Source organism: Lactuca serriola, chromosome 6 (genome assembly GCF_051521515.1).
Source record: "Lactuca serriola cultivar US96UC23 chromosome 6, Lser_US96UC23_V15, whole genome shotgun sequence".
Taxonomy (NCBI): domain Eukaryota; kingdom Viridiplantae; phylum Streptophyta; class Magnoliopsida; order Asterales; family Asteraceae; genus Lactuca; species Lactuca serriola.
In genome coordinates this window covers 76,664,350-76,685,354 of record NC_136413.1, presented here as the reverse complement: position 1 = coordinate 76,685,354, position 21,005 = coordinate 76,664,350, and the positions used below count along the sequence as shown (strand labels likewise).

Sequence of the window (21,005 nt, the reverse complement as noted above, 5' to 3'; positions counted from 1 at the left end):
TGATAACTGAGGATTAGTTGCATATGCATAATTTTTGATAGGAAATGGTTATATTTGCATTCAAGTCATTGTTTGGATTGTGCCTAGAATATTTTTTATGTTTTTTTTACCATATTTCCCAACTGATATTGTGAAACAAGGTTTATAACCGATTGAACTATAAAAATGGATGGAAATAGTTATCCACCTATTTTTATTGGAGGATAATAATTACCCACAACCCCTTATTGGAGGATAATAATAGTCCACTTAAATTTGAACGAAATTCATCGTTTGATTTAGTGATTTTCATGAATATTTTCATCATATTGATGCTTGTGATTGACAATTTGTTTAGAGATGCCACAATAGTGGTTTCCTTTTCATAGATTTCTAGCCGTTACATTAAGTTTAGTTCCATTTAAACTTGGTTGGATAGATTAGTACAAATAAGACTTACAAAATAAATATTAACCTTGCATTAAATTAGCATATAAATATACATGATATAAGAAAAACATTTTACTGCAAAAGAAAGGACTGAATTGTTACCCACGAAGTATTGACTTCACACATGGTACACTTAATTTAGCAAACACATTGATTCATATTGTATAAATTAAATCTAACTAGGAACATACAAAACCATTTGGGACTTCACCGCCACAGACATTAACGAGCAAGCTAAGAGATAATGGTACATTAAGATTGATCCCAAGGACGTTGGCTTTGATTGCAGTGCACAAACAGACGGCAGCCTCAAGGTCGGCAAGTCCTTGGATGAGAGAGCAACATGGCTTCACCGGTGGTGAACCTAACTCAACTTTGACCAATCCCCCAAGAAGATTAGCACAAACCCCCAGTTTCAAGGCGTCTCTAGGGCAGGTTTCCGTATTTGGTTTTGTGTTTGGTACTGTGTTCGTGTTAGTGTTGGGGTTGGGGTTTTGGTTAGTGTTAGGGATGGGGTTGGAGTAGGGATTGGGGTTGGGGTTGCTGCTTGGATTTGGGTTGGGTTTTTGATTTGGATTGAGGTTGGGTTCTGGTATGTCGGACGTCTCACAGCCACTAACCATGACGCAGAATAAAAGGTTGAATGCTATGAGCAGAAAAACGGACACATTACTCTTCGATGCCATGCCAAAATCGGTTATGAAAACTTTGTCAATTATAGTGAAGGAAGAGTGTGATAGAGTAAGGGTACAATGGAACATTATATAGGTCTCTGTGGAGTAATATTTTTTGCTTAAATATATTCCAGTTAGTAATTGAGTCAAATTAGTATGTTATAGTTTTTGCTGCCACCAACCCATGCACATCAAAGCGTACGTTGAAAGCCCTTTTTTTTTTTTTGAACAAAACCAGATGCATTATACTAATTGCAAATAAAAAATATATATGTGCTTCAATGGATTAAACTTTAACAGGGTATATATATTATCTTATATATCTGTTGTTCAAATCTTTTTTAGTCTTATATATATCTTCTAAATATTCAAATTATATGTGCTTTGCATGTAGGTTTATGGAAATACATTTTTGCTTCTGTATAGTTTTCTAAAACTGAATATATTTTATGTTTTATATATAAATGGGTCGGCTACAATGAAAAATAAAGAAAAAGTTAGTATGCAATAATTTTATAAAAGTTACCGATTACAAAGAAGAGGTAAAAACATCAAACCCTTTCAATGTCCTGTAAATGTCTACTAAAGTCACAGACCACATTTACGTTTTTCCATTTTCTAAATGGATGTAAGTCACGCTATCATAGAATAATTAGAAGAGAGGGACTTCGAATCATTCCCATGATTTCAATATTTGTCGAATCATTCCCATTATTTCAATGTTTGTCACATGAAAGATTTTTGGCATCTTAAATATAAATATAGTCAATAAACAATTGCTTTGAAGCAGGCGAGGAATATGTGTATTAACTGACTCAAGATATTAGGATTGAATACCCTTAATTATAAATTTTAATAAAATTGTAAGTAAATTCAATATAAAACTAATTCTAAATAGAAATTATTAGCCACGACAATCTAGAGTTGTTAGATCAGCGGCATATTTCTACGACGGTAATTAAAAGTTAATTATATGAAAATGTTGTTAGTTTAGCGAAATATATAGCAGCCAAACACACTTTAAATGTTTAATAGCATATATTATGAGCATTTTAAAATGACAAATTTTTGTTGGGAATCAACTATTAGTTAATGATTGTTATACATTTTCTATCTTTTGCTGGCAAGAAGGAAAAAGAATTAGTAACAAACCGGTTAGTAAACAAATCATATATATACTCAAAGAAAACTAATTATTTTTATATTTGGTTTTATATGAACCATTTATCGGAACCAATTTACGAAGGATGTCCAAAATAGAGAACCAAAAAATATCCTTGTAACATTTAACATTACCGGAGTGCAACTTATAACCATACATGTTTGAAACTTGTAGAAGTACCACAAAACACCACATACATAGGTATTTTGATTAACGACTAACGAAATACGTCATTTGCATGGTAGACGAATTGCGGGAGATCTGATAGGTTGGTAATGGATTAATGCATGTGGCTAATCCTTCACATAATTTTGAATATTTGACATGAACTAGCATAAGATTTGAGAATAGATAAATTATATTTCTAAAGTTACTAGAAATGATACTAAACTAAATGGCATGTGGTTGTTCTTTGTCAAATAAGAGAAATATATGAAAAACACGTTTAAAATGTATACAAAGTTTAAATATTTTAATAGGTTATCGTGATCCGAAACTAAATATTATTATTATTATTATTATTATTACTATTATAATATGTTTTTTTATTTAGAGAGTAAAAATAAGCTAAAAGAAATAAAAAAAACATTAGACACATTAAGGTTTTTTCATGAACTATGAAAAAATAGAACACATTCCAACTTTGTTTCTTCTATGACAACATTATCGTTGTTTTTTTTTTAGGATGATTGAATCATGTCACTACATCTTCAAGATATATCGAATAAAATTGTAATGATTCATTAGTGACCCAACCATCAGCTATATAACCTGCCAACCACTCCTTATTTATGACACAATTTTTAAGTTTTTTCATATAATTTTCTAAGTGATACATCCATCTTATACATACCAGGATCTGCAAATATATTCCTAGGTAGATGAAAAACTAAATGAATCACAATGTCAAAATACCCAAGAGAACATATCACTTCTAATTCAAATAAGATTCTAATAAATGTTGCCTTCACTTCCCCCGTATTCTTCATCATCAGTGTTCTCGAGCAAAGTGGTTTAAAAACATACAAAGCTCTATTGTTGGTGCATAATTATCCTTGTCCAAAAACCTTCTAACTCCAATTGGTATCACACGTTGCATAAGAATAAAATTGTGACTAACAACCATATATTTTTAAATATATAATCATGTTAGATGTAAACCTATGAGGTCGTTCCAGCCAAACAATGTTAGTATCAATTTGTCTTGCATTCTTAATCATGTTAGATGTAAACCTATGAGGTCGTTTAACATTTTAATAAATTCACTAGCATAGGATAATAAATCTAATTTTTGAATACGTTACCTCATATGTAAATGTTTATTACATGATTGGTTGTTTATGAATAATTCAACAGTATTTACCTTACCTCCCAAATGTATGTGTGTGTGTGTGTGTGTATATATATATATATATATATATATATATATATATATATATATATACACACACACACTCAACGAGCAAAAAGAACAACTGTATATTTCTTAAAATATAATCATGTAATACAACTTTACATCCTAAGTCGGGTAATTATTCAAAAAACAGTATTGAAAATGAAGACAACTTGAAATTAATTTCTTAATCAATTTCGGGCAGGTATTTCGATGCTTTTGATGATTAAAACAAAGATAGTTAATGTAAAAAAAAAAAAAAAACCTACTTTTATATTATCGAATTGTACTTTAATAAATAACTTGTTAGATTTAGTGTCTTACATTTCTGATTTTTAGTTTTTTCGTATTATATTATATTATTTATTTTAAATATTATTAAAAAAACAGTCGTTTGACTAAAACACTCAACCATACAACGGTTAGACTTAGACGATAGATGCATAATAGGGCAAAATCAATAACACTGAGATTATTTAGCATGTAAGTTAACATATTCACTTAATAGTTAACTCACATAAACAACAGTCCCACAAAGCACAAAGCAAGCAACATTCATGCAGTAACACTCCAACCACTACACAAATCTACCTCTGTACTGACAACTTTTTTTATTACCCTATGCTGACGACAAGTCGTCGGGATAGCTTATAACGACGACAAGTCGTCGGTACAGAGTCGTTGGAATAGCCCCGTCGATATAGGAGGAAAAAGTCATCAGTATAGATGTCGTCTGGATAGCTACCCGCTATACCAATGACATGTCGCTTGCACAAGCTTCGTCGGGATTGATTTTCAAAAAAAATAAAGTTTTATTATTTACTTGAACCGACGATATGTCGTCGGGACAAAGGCAGTATCAATTAGGAATGAAAATTTCACCCGACCCGATGGGAAACCCGGTTGACCTGACCCAATCTTGCACTTATTTTTTCTCCTAGTTATTTTTATGTGTTAATTGCAAGAAACAAACAAATTACTTTGCTATTTCTTTCATTTAAGATGAACAAATACATTTATAGTGTACTTGTCTTCTTTTTTGTTATTATAGGGAGAAATGATGAAGTTTTTTTAGAAACGTGCATTTTGTGGAATTAATAAGTAACAAGTTCGTTCTTTAGGGAATGCCTGGAATAAGCTTTATTTGTCTTTCAATATTTTTTGTCGGATTGCAGTTGTATGGAATGGACATTTAGTTTTTTTAATTAGTATGTTCATTATTGTTGTATTCAATTCTGAATGTTTTTTTTTGCTAGTTGAAGTATTTCATTTTTATGACTTGTATTTTTCATTTGTGGTTTGAATTATTATGTTATAATATTTTTAATTAAAAATGGTATTTGAACACATATATTCATGTTTACATCTTTATGTTTTTTTATTTGTTTGTACACATTTGAATATTATTACTTGCATATGTATTGGTTAATTCCCACACATAAAGTTATTTTTCCCATCACATGTTAAAATGGGCACCTCTACATATGTTAATTTCACTACACATCAAAATACGTTTACCCACACATATTTTATGACACTTGTAAACCAACACTTTTTAGGGGACATGCCACATCATTTGACATGACATCGTTGTACTCCACGTCATAGTCGACATCACTAGCCTTGTCATCTAAAATTTAAATTAAATTATAATACTTCTATATACACATAGTAAATAGTTTTAGCCACACATGCATGTGTTGATTTAGCTTAGTCTATACCTAGACATACTCGATATGTTGGTAATGATCTATATCTATAGGCATAAGGCAACATATAGTGACACTTAATTTATGTGTAGTTAATGATGACTACCAACACATAAAAGTCATATAGCTACACATAGTTTGTGCGGGTAAACACCTAAATTTCTTGTAGTGAGGCCACAATTATGATCTATAGAGTATCTCTTTCGTGGCGTCGGTATTAGTGGCGACGAATGGATGATTGTGGAGGTAAATTTCATGTTTAATTATTTTAGAACATTATCATTGACTAGGAATGCCACTATTGATGTCATTGCAAATGGTAATGTACGACATGAGATGCTAGCTGTTGGATTGATCTAGGTATCTTATCTATAGATATGGTCTTTAGTTTGACGATCATGTGGATTGGAATTAATAGCTTTATTGATGACACGTATAGCCATGACATTTAAATATGTTGTTTGACATTTTTGCATGTACGCATCCCTACATTGCATAAATATCATTTTCCTCACTTTTAGATGTAACTTGTTAAGATTTAAGACATAAGTCTGTATAATATATGTGAATACTAATGCATAGATAAAATTCATTTATTATCATAATTAATGCCTTTTTTTTTGTCATTTTGGTATGTTTAAGTTTTAAAAATAGAAACTATTATAAAATTAGGTTTGTTACTTCTAATAGTAACCAATATGTTCCCAATTTTATTTCATATTCACTTGATTATCAATATGATCAAAACGAGTTTTTTGTTTGTCCACATCTATTTTGGTATTTCTTAGACAAAAAGGGTTTTACTACTTTTCTCGCCGAGACTTGTTATCACTTTCATTCTTGTATACTAAGTATAAAAAAGGCTTATTAAGCAATAACTTTTTTGTCATTTTCCTTTATTTTTATCTTTTTCCTTTAATATTCTTCATATTTCAAGTTGCCAAACTTTTGTCCAATACTAGTATAACTCAACCCATATTTGCACAACTACATGTTAATTAACTCTTTATTCAATTTTTTTTTCTAATACACACAATCAAAACCAAGTATATATCAAACAAGCACACCCATACCATCATTTAATTCTATACAAAACCGTATATACAAAGTATATCTCAAACAAGCACACCCATACCATCATTTAATTCTATATTTACAAAAAATGAGTCAACATACAAGTCAATTTTCCATATTATCATAATTTTTTCTTTAACATGATGTATCAACAATTAGTAGGCTCATTTTACCATCTATATTTGTCTTTAAATTCCAGTAAGTAAAAGCTTTATACTCCTTGCATAGACATAAACTTGAACATATTACAATCACATGCTTCTATTACATATTTTCTATATTTGCATTCGCTCTCTCTCTCTCTCTCTCACACACACACACACACACACACTCTTACTCTCTCTCTCTCTCTCACACACACACACACACACACTCTCTCTCTCTCTCTCTCTCTACCGTATCTTGATCTCTCTATCATTCTTTGTTTTTTTTTTGGTTTTGGTGAACCGAGACAACCCATTGGACGGGTGTATTTTTCTCATTTTGGCCCCCCACATACAACCCATGTGTATTATATTCCATTTCCTTTTCCATTGCTTGCATATTCATAATCTTGAACATATTATGGTCATGCTTCTTTTACATTTATTCTATATTTGCGTCCTCTCTCTCTCTCTCTCTCTCTCTCTCTCTCTCACATTTTGATTATGACGAATTGAGATAACACATTGGACAGATGTATTTCTTAATTTGACCCCTAAAGAAAAAATGTTTACATCATTTTCCGTTTTCATTTTCTATTACTTTCAATACCTTATTAATTAAAAATAAAAATTATTGAATCGTTTTCAATTTTTTTAACAAATAGATACTCTTATTAAATATGATGAAGATATTTCCAAGCCCATTACTTAGTTATTTTAACTAACATAAGCCAAATTGTAGCCTTCGTAACATTTTCATATTCGTTAGAGTCTTGTGGATATAAATAATATAGTCATTTATCTAAATTTTAGGATGTTACAACCAATGTTTTAAAAAACGTTTGGCGATAGCTAGACGGTGGATTGAGGGTCAAAGGATTAAACGGTTTCACGAGGATTCATCAGAAACCATTAATTATTAAGAAAATGTTCAAAAATTAATAAATCCAACATTAATCAAAATAATATAAGTAAATAAGCATAAAATTTTAATAACAAATTTAAGAAACACAACTTGGTATCATCCAAAATAAACATAAAATGTTAATAATAAATTCAACAAGCACACCAAATCATCATCCAACAAATCCATAATAAGTTTAAGTAGCATAAAAATGAAATATATTTTCTTCTAATCTTCTCTGCATACTTTCATCATTTGAAGCCTCATACTCGTCTTCTTCTAACACTTGCTCCTCACTCCCGAACTCAAAATCTTCATCGGAAAGTTCAATCGCTTCCGGTGTAGTCGCAGCATTAGAAGTCATTGATTAATTGTCAACTGTTATCATAACCTATGTAAAAAATGTCAATTATTATGTTTTTCGGTCTCTATGTTTGATAGTTGGATAGAAAACATAACAAAAAAAAGGACACCATCCATAGGTTTCAAAATAGAAAGGCTATCATGAATTACAAAATATATCAATAACCAATTTGAATCAAATACTAAAAAAATCAACTTAACCCTCCATATAATCACTAAATAAAATAAGGAGAAATGGAGACTAACCATTTCAGATGACAACCCAAGGACACTGGTGTCGATGATATGCCAAAGGAACACACGGCATCGGAGGAGGTGCATATGACGTCAAAAGAAGAGTAGACTTTGGAGTCGAGAAGCTTCAAAAGGCGACCACTGGCATGCTTCGAGGATGAGATGGATGTGCTTGGAAGGGACTGCAACGACGTGAATGGAAGAAGAAGATGTCGACGTCGTTAAAGGAAGAAGAAAATGTCGGCGTTCAGTGTATTCTTTCATTTGTTCAGAGAGAAAGAGGGGGGGGGGGGGTGAGATAGAGAGAAAGAATTTCAAAAAACAAATAGACCGAATACGATGGAATAAAGGAACCCAATGAATAATTGTTACACTTTGATAGTTTTGCCCTTAAAAGTTTTTTTTAAATAATTTTCATTGACTTGAGTTGACTGATTAGAGTGCCTAGACCCGATTATCTCTGGCTTTGACCACGTCCGATTATAGAAGCCGATTAGCTATAAATGTCATCGTACGTTGGAGGACCACCAAGCGCCTCGGCACCGATTAAACAACCTCCTAGGTAGATATTTGCAATGCTGGTTACAGCTGTACAATTGAAATCATCAGATACATCTTTATTTGTTTATGGCTTTATTCTGATGGCATCTTGATTTTAATATTTTTGTTATAATAGATAATCACACATGTGGGAATAAGTCTAACCAATCAAACATACTATTCTTTCTTGGATGATAACTGAGGATTAGTTGCATATGCATAATTTTGATAGGAAATGGTTATATTTGCATTCAAGTCATTGTTTGCATTGTGCGTAGAATATTTTTTATGTTTTTTTCACCATATTTCCCAACTGATATTGTGAAACAAGGTTTATAACCGATAGAACTATAAAAATTGGTGGAAATAATTATCCACCTATTTTTATTGGAGGATAATAATTATCCAAAACCCCTTATTGGAGGATAATTAATAATGATCCACTTAAATTTGAACGAAATTCATCGTTTGATTTAGTGATTTTCATGAATATTTTCATCATATTGATGCTTGTGATTGACAATTTGCTTAGAGATGCCACAATAGTGGTTTCTTTTTCATAGATTTCTAGCCTTTACATTAAGTTTAGTTTCATTTAAACTTGGTTGGATAGATTAGTACAAATAAGTGTATGATGGATCATTTATCTTCCACTTACAAAATAAATATTAAGCTTGCATTAAAGTAGCATATAAATATACATGATATAAGAAAAACATTTTATTGCAAAAGAAAGGACTGAATTGTTACCCACGAAGTATTGACTTCACACATGGTACACTTAATTTAGCAAACACATTGATTCATATTGTATAAATTAAATCAAACTAGGAACATACAAAACCATTTGGGACTTCACCGCCACAGACATTAACGAGCAAGCTAAGAGATAATGGTACATTAAGATTGATCCCAAGGACGTTGGCTTTGATTGCAGTGCACAAACAGACGGCAGCCTCAAGGTCGGCAAGTCCTTGGATGAGAGAGCAACATGGCTTCACCGGTGGTGAACCTAACTCAACTTTGACCAATCCCCCAAGAAGATTAGCACAAACCCCCAGTTTCAATGCATCTCTAGGGCAGGTTTCTGTATTTGGGTTTGTGTTTGGTACTGTGTTCGGGTTAGAGTTGGGATTGGGGTTGGGGGTGTGGTTCGTGTTAGTGTTGGGGTTGGGGTTTTGGTTAGTGTTAGGGATGGGGTTGGAGTAAGGATTGGGGTTGGGGTTGCTGCTTGGATTTGGGTTGGGTTTTTGATTTGGATTGAGGTTGGGTTCTGGTATGTCGGACGTCTCACAGCCACTAACCATGACGCTGAATAAAAGGTTGAAAGCTATGACCAGAACAATGGACACATTACTCTTCGATGCCATGCCGAAATTGGTTATGAAAACTTTGTCAATCATGGTGAAGGAAGAGTGTGATAGAGTAAGGGTACAATGGAACATTATATAGGTCTCTGTGGAGTAATATTTTTTGTTTAAATATATTCCAGTTAGTAATTGAGTCAAATTAGCATGTTATAGTTTTTGCTGCCACCAATCCATGCACATCAAAGCGTACGTTGAAAGTCCTTTTTTTTTAACAAAACCAGATGCATTATACTAATTGCAAATAAAAAATATATATGTGCTTCAATGGATTAAACTTTAACAGGGTATATATATTATCTTTTATATCTGTTGTTCAAATCTTTTTTAGTCTTATATATATATATATATATATATATATATATATATATATATATATATATATATATATATATATATATATATATATATATCTTCTAAAGATTCAAATTGCGTGGTATATGTGCTTTGCATGTAGGGTTATGGAAATACATTTTTGCTTCTGTATAGTTTTCTAAAACTGAATATATTTTATGTTTTATATATAAATGGGTCGGCTACAATGAAAAATAAAGAAAAAGTAGTATGCAATAATTTTGTAAAAGTTACCGATTACAAAGAAGAGGTGAAAACATCAAACCCTTTCGATGTCCAGTAAATGTCTACTAAAGTCACAGACCACGTTTACGTTTTTCCATTTTCTAAGTGGATGTAAGTCACGCTATCATAGAATAATTAGAAGAGAGGGACTTCGAATCATTCCCATGATTTCAATATTTGTCGAATCATTCCCATGATTTCAATGTTTGTCACATGAAAGATTTTTGGCATCTTAAATATAAGTATAGTCAATAAACAATTGCTTTGAAGCAGGCGAGGAATATGTGTATTAACTGACTCAAGATATTAGGATTGAATACCCTTAATTATAATTTTAATAAAATTGTAAGTAAATTCAATATAAAACTAATTCTAAATAGAAATTATTAGCCACGACAATCTAGAGTTGTTAGATCAGCGGCATATTTCTACGACGGTAATTAAAAGTTAATTATATGAAAATGTTGTTAGTTTAGCGAAATATATAGCATCAAACACACTTTAAATGTTTAATAGCATATATTATGAGCATTTTAAAATGACAGATTTTTGTTGGGAATCAACTATTAGTTAATGATTGTTATACATTTTCTATCTTTTGCTGGCAAGAAGGAAAAAGAATTAGTAACAAACCGGTTAGTAAACAAATCATATATATACTCAAAGAAAACTAATTATTTTTATATTTGGTTTTATATGAACCATTTATACGAACCAATTTACGAAAGATGTCCAAAATAAAGAACCAAAAAATATCCTTGTAACATTTTACATTACCGGAGTGCTACTTATAACCATACATGTTTCAAACTTGTAGAAGTACCACAAAACACCACATACATAGGTATTACCGACGAAATACGTCATTTGCATGGTAGACGAATTGCAGGAGATCTGATGGGTTGGTAATGGATTAATGCATGTGGCTAATCCTTCACATAATTTTGAATATTTGACATGAACTAGCATAAGATTTGAGAATAGATAAATTATATTTCTAAAGTTACTAGAAATGATACTAAACTAAATGGCATGTGGTTGTTCTTTGTCAAATAAGAGAAATATATGAAAAACACGTTTAAAAAGTATACAAAGTTTAAAATATTTTAATAGGTTATCGTGATCCGAAATTGTTTATTATTATTATTATTATTATTATTATTATTATTATTATTATATGTTTTTTTATTTAGAGAGTAAAATAAGCTAAAAGAAATAAAAAAAACATCAAACCCATTAAGGTTTTTTCACGAACTATGAAAAAATAGAACACATTCCAACTTTGTTTCTTCTATGACAACATTCTGGTTGTTTTCTTTAGGATGATTGAATCATGTCACTACATCTTCAAGATATAACGAACAAAATTGTAATGATTCATTAGTGACCCAACCATCAGCTATATAACCTTCCAACCGCTCCTTATGTATGACATAATTTTTAGGTTTTTTCATATAATTTTCTAAGTGATACATCCATCTTATATATACTGGGATATGCAAATATATTCGTAGGCAGACGCAAAACTAAACGAATCACAATGTCAAAATACCCATTAGGACATATCACTTCTAATTCAAATAAGATTCTAATAAATGTTGCCTTCACTTCCCACATATTCTTCATCATCAGTGTTCTCGAGCAAAGTTGTTTAAAAACATACAAAGCTCTATTGTTGGTGCATAAGTATCCTTGTCCAAAAACCTTCTAACTCCAATTGGTATCACATGTTGCATAAGAATAAAATTGTGACTAACAACCTTATATTTTTAAATATATAATCATGTTAGATGTAAACCTATGAGGTCGTTCCAGCCAAACAATGTTAGTATTAATTTGTCTCGCATTCTTAATCATGTTAGATGTAAACCTATGAGGTCGTTTAACATTTTAATAAATTCACTAGCGTAGGATAATAAATCTAATTTTTGAATACGTTAACTCATATGTAAATGTGTATTACACGATTGGTTGTTTATGAATAATTCAACAACATTTCCCTTACCTCCCAAATGTGTGTGTGTGTGTGTGTATATATATATATATATATATATATATACACACACACACTCAACGAGCAAAAAGAAACTGACAACTGTATATTTCTTAAAATAAAATCATGTAATACAACTTTACATCCTAAGTCGGGTAAATTATTCAAAAAACAGTATTGAAAATGAAGACAACTTGAAATTAATTTCGTAATCAATTTCGGTTAGGTATTTCGATGCTTTTGATGATTAAAACAAACATAGTTAATGTAAAAAAAAACTACTTTTATATTATCGAATTATACTTTAATAAATAACTTGTTAGATTTAATGTCTTACATTTCTGATTTTTAGTATTTTCGTATTAGATTATATTATTTATTTTAAATATTATTCAAAAAACAATCGTTTGACTAAAAGACTCAACCATCCAACGGTTAGACTTAGACGATAGTTGCACAATAGGGTCAAATCAATAACACTGAGATTATTTAGCGTGTAAGTTAACGTATTCACTTAATAGTTAACTCACATAAACAAGAGTCCCACAAAGCACAAAACAAGCAACATTCATGCAGTAACACTCCAAGCACTACACGAATCTACCCTGTGCCGACGGCTTTTTTATTACCCTATGCCGACGACAAGTCGTCGGGATAGCTTATACCGACGACAAGTCGTCGGTACAGAGTCGTCGGAATAGCCCCGTCGATATAGGAGGAAAAAGTCATCAGTATAGATGTCGTCTGGATAGCTACCCGCTATACCAATGACATGTCGCTTGCACAAGCTTCGTCGGGATTGATTTTCAAAAAAAATAAAGTTTTATTATTTACTTGAACCGACGATATGTCGTCGGGACAAAGGCAGTATCAATTAGGAATGAAAATTTCACCCGACCCGATGGGAAACCCGGTTGACCTGACCCAATCTTGCACTTATTTTTTCTCCTAGTTATTTTTATGTGTTAATTGCAAGAAACAAACAAATTACTTTGCTATTTCTTTCATTTAAGATGAACAAATACATGTTATAGTGTACTTGTCTTCTTTTTTGTTATTATAGGAAGAAATGATGAAGTTATTTAGAAACGTGCATTTGGTGGAATTAATAAGTAACAAGTTCGTTCTTTAAGGAATGCTTGGAATAAACTTTATTTGTCTTTCATTATTTTTTATGGGATTGCAATCGTATGGAATGGACATTTAGTTTTTTTAGTATGTTCACTATTGTTGTAGTCAATTCTGAATGTTTTTTTTGCTAGTTGAAGTATTTCATTTTTATGACTTGTATTTTTCATTTGTGGTTTGAATTTTTATGTTATAATATTTTTAATTAAAAATGGTATTTGAACACATATATTCATGTTTACATCTTTATGTTTTTATTTGTTTGTACACATTTGAACATTATTACTTGCATATGTATTGGTTAATTCCCACACATAAAGTTATTTTTACCATCACATGTTAAAATGGACACTATACATACGTTATACTTTTACCTACACATATTTTATGACACTTGTAAACCAACACTTTTTAGGAGACATGCCACATCATTTGACATGACATCATTGTACTCCAAGTCATAGTCGACATCACTAGCCATGTCATCTAACATTTAAAACAAATTATAATACTTCTACATACACATAGTAAATAGTTTTAGCCACACATACATGTGTAGATTTAGCTTAGTCTATACCTACACATACTCGATGTGTTGGTAATGATCTATATCTATAGGCATAAGGCAACATATAGTGACACTTAATTTATGTGTAGTCAATGATGACTACTAACACATAAAAGACTTATAGCTACACATAGTCTGTGTGGGTAAACACCCAAATTTCTTGTAGTGAGGCCACAATTATGATCTATAGGGTATCTCTTTCGTGGCGTCGGTATTAGTGGCGACGAATGGATGATTGTGGAGGTAAAATTCATGTTTAATTATTTTAGAACGTTATCATTGACTAGGAATGCCACTATTGATGTCACTGTAAATGGTAGTGTACGACGTGAGATGCCAGATGTTGGATTGATCTAGGTATCTTATCTATAGATATGGTCTTTAGTTTAACGATCGTGTGGATAGGAATTAATAGCTTTATTGATGATACATATAGCCGTGACATTTAAATATGCTGTTTGACATTTTTGTCATGTACGCATCCCTACATTGCATAAGTATCATTTTCCTCACTTTTAGATGTAACTTGTTAAGATTTAAGATATAAGTCTGTATAATATATGTGAATACTAATGCTTAGATATCTAAAATTCATTTATTATCATAATTAATGCCTTTTTTGTCATTTTGGTATGTTTACGTTTTAAAAATAGGAACTATTATCAAATTAGGTTTGTTACTTCTAATAGTAACCAATATGTTCCCAATTTTATTGCATATTCACTTGATTATTAATATGATCAAAACGAGTTTTTTGTTTGACCACATCTATTTTGGTCTTTCTTAGGTGCTGTTTGTTTTTCTATAAAAACTTCTTCAAACCATTTATTGATGCGCAGAGCAGCACACACGCAACACTTTCCCTCTCGCAACAGTTTGTTTTTTGGAAGACTTCAGATTACAAAACCTCTGCGTGTGTGCTGCGTGACGCAGCACTTGACTTGCCTCTTCTAACATCTTCAGCTTTCATTTTTTCTAAGTGTTTTTTTAAGAATTTTTGTATAACTTTTTTTTTTTTAAACTTTGATTTTCTTAAATTTTTATTTATGAATGTGATACAATTTATTTTTATAATTTCCACGATTTTTTTAAACTTGATTTTGAATTTTTTTTACCGTTTTATTAATAATATTTTCAATTTCAGTTACATCTTTTTTAACGTGTGTAATTTTTTACGAATTTTGTAGACAACGTTTGCAATAAGTTCTTAATTTTTTTTATTATTTTCTTTTTTAATGTTTTTTAAAATTAGTTTTTTTTTCTAGAATAAAACTATTAGCTTCTTTTACATTTTTTTAAGTTTTTTTTTAAAAAAAGTTTTATATTTTTGTTTTTTTTACATGTTCTTGTTATTATTATTTCAATGTTTAAGACTAGAATTATTACGTTTCAGTGTTGAGAACTATTTTCAGTTTATTTAAATTTTAGTTTACTGCAGCAGTCTGCAGATGTTAAAAAACAAACATGCTTCTTATTATAGGCTGCAGCCGTTTGTTCCACCTCTTCTGCTACAGAGGATTGCAGAGGTGGTCTGCAGCCTTCATGAATTTCCACTTCAAAAAAACCAGTGTTCTAAAAGGCGCGCCATGGCGTGAGGCGTGGCTTCGCCGTTACGAAAAGTCTGATAACGTTGTTGTTAGGCGTGACGCGTGATATGGCGCGCCATGGCGCGATATGGCATGTTATGGCACGTGTTTTTTCATTTGAGACACAGTTTTTTGCTCTTTGTTATGTCTTTTCAAATCGGAGATATAAGTATTGTGGTTTTTGTTAAATTTTTGTTATTAGTTATTGATCTAACACTTCTAAAAAGTAGTTATATTTAATATAAATATAAATTTATGTGTTAATATAATTTTAAATTAATACAAAATTGCCGCCTTACATCATGCCTTGAAAAACGTCATGGCTCGTCATGGCTTGTTAAGCTTGAGGCTTAGCCTTGCCGCCACGCCACGCCTTTCGCCATTTAGAACATTGGAAAAAACAAACAGCACCTTAGACAAAAGGGGTTTTACTACGATTTTTCTCGCCCAGACTTGTTATCACTTTCATTTTGTTATCACTTTCATTCTTGTATACTAAGTATAAAAAAGGCTTATTAAGCAATAACTTTTTTGTCATTTTCCTTTATTTTTATCTTTTTCTTTTAATATTCCCGATATTTCAAGTTGCCAAACTTTTGTCCAATACTAGTATAATTCAACCCATATTTGCACAACTACATGTTAATTAACTCCTTATTCAATTTTTTTTTTCTAATACACACAATCAAAACCAAGTATAGATCAAACAAGCACACCCATACCATCATTTAATTCTATACAAAACCGTATATACAAAGTATATTTCAATCAAGCACACCCATACCATCATTTAATTCTATATTTACAAAAAATGAGTCAACATACAAGTCAATTTTCCATATTATCATAATTTTTTATTTAGCATGATGTATCAAAAATTAGTAGGGTCATTTTACCATCTATATTTGATCTTTAAATTCCAGTAAGTAAAAGCTTTATACTCCTTGCTTAGACATAAACTTGACCATATTACAATCACATGCTTCTGTGACATATTTTCTATATTATCGTTCTCTCTCTCTGTCTCTCTCTCTCTCTCTCTCTCTCTCTCTCTCTCTCTCTCTCGACCGTATCTTGATCTCTCTATCATTCTCTGTTTTTTTTTGGTTTTCATGAACCGAGACAACCCATTGGACGGGTGTATTTTTCTCATTTTGGCCCTCCACATACAACCCATGTGTATTATTTTCCATTTCCTTTTCCATTGCTTGCATATTCATAATCTTGAACATATTATAGCCATGCTTCTTTTACATTTGTTCTATATTTGCATCCTCTCTCCCTCTCTCTCTCTCTCTCTCTCTCTCTCTCTTATTTTGATTTTACCGAATTGAAAGAACCCATTGGACAAATGTATTATCTTAATTTGACCCCTAAAGAAAAAATGAATACATGATTTTTCATTTTCATTTTCTATTACTTTTAATACCTTATTAATTAAAAATAAAAATTATTGAATTGTTTTCAATTTTTTTTAACAAATAGATACTCTTATTAAATATGATGAAGATATTTCATGGCCCATTACTTAGTTATTTTAACTAACATAAGCCAAATTGTAGCCTTCGTAACATTTTCATATTCGTTAGAGTCTTGTGGATATAAATAATATAGTCATTTATCTAAATTTTAGGATGTTACAACCAATGTTGTAAAAAACGTTTGGCGATTGCTAGACGGTGGACTGAGGGTCAAGGAATTAAACGGCTTGGCGAGGATTAATCAAAGACCATTAATTGTTAAGAAAATATTCAAAAATATTAATCAAAATAATATAAGTAAATAAGCATAAAAGTTTAATAACAAATTTAGGAAACACAACTAGGTATCATCCAAAATAAACATAAAATGTTAATAATAAATTCAACAAGCACACCAAATCATCATCCAACAAATCCATATTAAGTTTAAATAGCATAAAAATGAAATATATTTTCTTCTAATCTTCTCTGCATACTTTCATCATTTAAAGCCTGATACTCGTCTTCTTCTAACACTTGCTCCTCACACCATCCATAGGTTTCAAAATAGAAAGGCTATCATGAATTACAAAATTTATCAATAACCAATTTGAATCAAATACTAAAAAAAATCAACTTAACCCTCCATATAATCAGTAAATAAAATAAGGAGAATTGGAGACTAACCTTTGTAGATGACAACACAACGACACTGGTGTCGATGAGATTCAAAAGGAACACACAGCATCGGAGGAGGTGCATATGACGTCAAAAGAAGAGTAGACTTTGGAGTCAAGAAGCTTCAAAAGGCGACCACTGGCATGCTTCGAGGATGAGATGGATGTGCTTGGAAGAGACTGCAACGACGTGAATGGAAGAAGAAGATGTCGACGTCGTTAACGGAAGAAGAAAATGTCGGCGTTCAGTTCATTCTTTCATTTGTAGAGAAAGAGGGGGGGGGGGGGGAGAGAGAGAGAGAGAGAGAGAGAGAGAGAGAGAGAGAGAGAGAATTTCAAAAAAAAATAGACCGAATACGATGGAATAAAAGAACCCAATAAATAATTGTTACACTTTGATAGTTTTGCCCTTAAAAGTTTTTTTAAAACAATTTTCATTGACTTGAGTTGACTGATTAGAGTGCCTAGACCGGATTATTTCTGGCTTTGACGCCGTTCGATTATAAAAGTTGATTAGTTATAAATGTCATTGTTGGAGGACCACCAAGCGCCTAGGCGCCGATTAAACGGACTCCTAGGTAGATATTTGCAACGCTGGTTACAGTTGTACAATTGAAATCATCAGATACATCTTTATTTGTTTATGGCTTTATTCTGATGGTATCTTGATTTTAATATTTTTTGTTACAATGGATAATCACACATGTGGGAATAAGTGTAACCAATCAAACATACTATTCTTTCTTAGATGATAACTGAGGATTAGTTGCATATGCATAATTTTTGATAGGAAATGGTTATATTTGCATTCAAGTCATTGTTTGGATTGTGCCTAGAATATTTTTTATGTTTTTTTTACCATATTTCCCAACTGATATTGTGAAACAAGGTTTATAACCGATTGAACTATAAAAATGGATGGAAATAGTTATCCACCTATTTTTATTGGAGGATAATAATTACCCACAACCCCTTATTGGAGGATAATAATAGTCCACTTAAATTTGAACGAAATTCATCGTTTGATTTAGTGATTTTCATGAATATTTTCATCATATTGATGCTTGTGATTGACAATTTGTTTAGAGATGCCACAATAGTGGTTTCCTTTTCATAGATTTCTAGCCGTTACATTAAGTTTAGTTCCATTTAAACTTGGTTGGATAGATTAGTACAAATAAGACTTACAAAATAAATATTAACCTTGCATTAAATTAGCATATAAATATACATGATATAAGAAAAACATTTTACTGCAAAAGAAAGGACTGAATTGTTACCCACGAAGTATTGACTTCACACATGGTACACTTAATTTAGCAAACACATTGATTCATATTGTATAAATTAAATCTAACTAGGAACATACAAAACCATTTGGGACTTCACCGCCACAGACATTAACGAGCAAGCTAAGAGATAATGGTACATTAAGATTGATCCCAAGGACGTTGGCTTTGATTGCAGTGCACAAACAGACGGCAGCCTCAAGGTCGGCAAGTCCTTGGATGAGAGAGCAACATGGCTTCACCGGTGGTGAACCTAACTCAACTTTGACCAATCCCCCAAGAAGATTAGCACAAACCCCCAGTTTCAAGGCGTCTCTAGGGCAGGTTTCCGTATTTGGTTTTGTGTTTGGTACTGTGTTCGTGTTAGTGTTGGGGTTGGGGTTTTGGTTAGTGTTAGGGATGGGGTTGGAGTAGGGATTGGGGTTGGGGTTGCTGCTTGGATTTGGGTTGGGTTTTTGATTTGGATTGAGGTTGGGTTCTGGTATGTCGGACGTCTCACAGCCACTAACCATGACGCAGAATAAAAGGTTGAATGCTATGAGCAGAAAAACGGACACATTACTCTTCGATGCCATGCCAAAATCGGTTATGAAAACTTTGTCAATTATAGTGAAGGAAGAGTGTGATAGAGTAAGGGTACAATGGAACATTATATAGGTCTCTGTGGAGTAATATTTTTTGCTTAAATATATTCCAGTTAGTAATTGAGTCAAATTAGTATGTTATAGTTTTTGCTGCCACCAACCCATGCACATCAAAGCGTACGTTGAAAGCCCTTTTTTTTTTTTTGAACAAAACCAGATGCATTATACTAATTGCAAATAAAAAATATATATGTGCTTCAATGGATTAAACTTTAACAGGGTATATATATTATCTTATATATCTGTTGTTCAAATCTTTTTTAGTCTTATATATATCTTCTAAATATTCAAATTATATGTGCTTTGCATGTAGGTTTATGGAAATACATTTTTGCTTCTGTATAGTTTTCTAAAACTGAATATATTTTATGTTTTATATATAAATGGGTCGGCTACAATGAAAAATAAAGAAAAAGTTAGTATGCAATAATTTTATAAAAGTTACCGATTACAAAGAAGAGGTAAAAACATCAAACCCTTTCAATGTCCTGTAAATGTCTACTAAAGTCACAGACCACATTTACGTTTTTCCATTTTCTAAATGGATGTAAGTCACGCTATCATAGAATAATTAGAAGAGAGGGACTTCGAATCATTCCCATGATTTCAATATTTGTCGAATCATTCCCATTATTTCAATGTTTGTCACATGAAAGATTTTTGGCATCTTAAATATAAATATAGTCAATAAACAATTGCTTTGAAGCAGGCGAGGAATATGTGTATTAACTGACTCAAGATATTAGGATTGAATACCCTTAATTATAAATTTTAATAAAATTGTAAGTAAATTCAATATAAAACTAATTCTAAATAGAAATTATTAGCCACGACAATCTAGAGTTGTTAGATCAGCGGCATATTTCTACGACGGTAATTAAAAGTTAATTATATGAAAATGTTGTTAGTTTAGCGAAATATATAGCAGCCAAACACACTTTAAATGTTTAATAGCATATATTATGAGCATTTTAAAATGACAAATTTTTGTTGGGAATCAACTATTAGTTAATGATTGTTATACATTTTCTATCTTTTGCTGGCAAGAAGGAAAAAGAATTAGTAACAAACCGGTTAGTAAACAAATCA

General features: G+C 31.3%; 2 pseudogenes; both read right to left on the bottom strand.

The window, feature by feature from the left end:
- Window positions 1-486: 486 nt before the first annotated feature.
- Window positions 487-1,144, bottom strand: LOC145057942 (lipid transfer protein EARLI 1 pseudogene; annotated as a pseudogene).
- An 18,074-nt stretch (window positions 1,145-19,218) lies between these two features.
- LOC145057939 (lipid transfer protein EARLI 1 pseudogene) lies at window positions 19,219-19,876 on the bottom strand (annotated as a pseudogene).
- Window positions 19,877-21,005: the final 1,129 nt, after the last annotated feature.